General features: G+C 40.2%; 1 long non-coding RNA gene across 1 annotated transcript; it reads left to right on the forward strand.

Annotated features, from left to right (window-relative positions):
* Positions 1 to 346: 346 nt before the first annotated feature.
* On the forward strand, positions 347 to 1,541 carry LOC121594186. The gene is made up of 3 exons (XR_006004915.1): positions 347 to 427; positions 485 to 636; positions 1,516 to 1,541. It is a non-coding gene; the product is annotated as an uncharacterized LOC121594186 (long non-coding RNA).

Genomic DNA, 1,541 nt, shown 5'->3' on the forward strand with positions numbered 1-1,541 from the left:
GACACACATTGGTACAATATGCATACCGTCATTTACTTATAACCCGGCTACGAATGATAAATGAGATCCTTGGATTGTATCAGTCATGTAATATTCTGATTGGATTCTAATTCTTCAAATATTCTAACAAGAATTGAATGTAAAATGCTGAACAAAACTCTCATTCACTCCATAGCAACGTCCATCGCTAAACATAAACAATGTTCACTTTAACTGTCACAATTTTCCCATGGCTTTCTGTCAATTTACTCTAAGCGCTTCGACCTGTTCTCTTTCAAGGACCTTGGTGGTGGCATTTGATTCGACCATAGTGGAAAGCGATTCGACCGTAGTGGAATGCGATTCAAACATGGTTGCACGCATTCGATCGTAGTGGAATGCGATTCGAAGCAGGCGGTTTGCGATTCGAACGTAGCTGAAAACAGGTGTAAGTTCCCTTATTTCGTTAAATAGTATTCACATATATTGTTCTTACCTTTTTCAGTGTCGGCAAGGATGCTTCTATGAATCCACTCTTCATAATGACAGGCTTTTGAGCTCGCATCAAGCAGATATATACCAGCTTTTTAACGGCTAGAGGAGCCTCATACCAGTTGGTTCCATAGATTGCATCAGAAACGGATACACTCTACAGTGGTACGCAAGATTATTTATTATATTATGCTTTTAATTATACTTGATACTCACTTTGGCGCTGATAGCTGACCCGTGGTAGGTATAAATAGCAGCTTGCCCAATCATAATAGAAGCCAATAATGCAACTTGCATTCGCTTGTAAATGTTGTTTACCATTACAAACTCATAGCCCAACAGACACAATATTGTAGATACTAACAGCAGCAAATAAAACGCCGACTGTTGGTAAAGTTGTACCATCTTTTGCGCCAACGACAACACCTCGCGGTGATAGGTGATTACATTTCTTAGCTGGTGTTCGGCATACGGTTGAGCAGCGGAAAGATCGAGTTTTTCAAACCGTTCTCGCACGATATCGAAATGGATAGTAAGATTACTAGCCATCTCGGAGAAACATGAGTCGACCGTAACGCTCATGCACACGGTTACCAGCATTGCATCAAAGTTATGTAAAAAAGTAAGAGCAAACACGATAGGATGTTGATAGTCAAATGGAAAGCTGTTACAAAAAAGGGCTAAATTTATTACAGGACGTTGTGATCTTTCTAACAAACATAGGAACGATAAATACCTGAATGGTGTCACAAAACAAACCTTGTGCTGTTGCAGCGATAGCGTAATGCTAGCAACTATTGCGTTCAGCTCGTACAACAACAGCACTATAGATGTGCCGATCACGTAAGCCCTCAGCAATTTTGCATGCAGCTCGCTGCATTTCACAAACCGTGCTAACTCATCTGTATCGATACACTTCAGAATGCATTTGAACGCTTCTACCAAATTATACATTCCAGAGCGATAGGTTATGAACAAATTAAACTTGAGTACCATAACAAAGCACAGTTGAATGAGCATGATCTCTTCACACGTTACCACCAGATCCAATACAGGAGTTTTAGCGAGAT

Source organism: Anopheles merus, chromosome 2L (genome assembly GCF_017562075.2).
Source record: "Anopheles merus strain MAF chromosome 2L, AmerM5.1, whole genome shotgun sequence".
Classification (NCBI taxonomy): domain Eukaryota; kingdom Metazoa; phylum Arthropoda; class Insecta; order Diptera; family Culicidae; genus Anopheles; species Anopheles merus.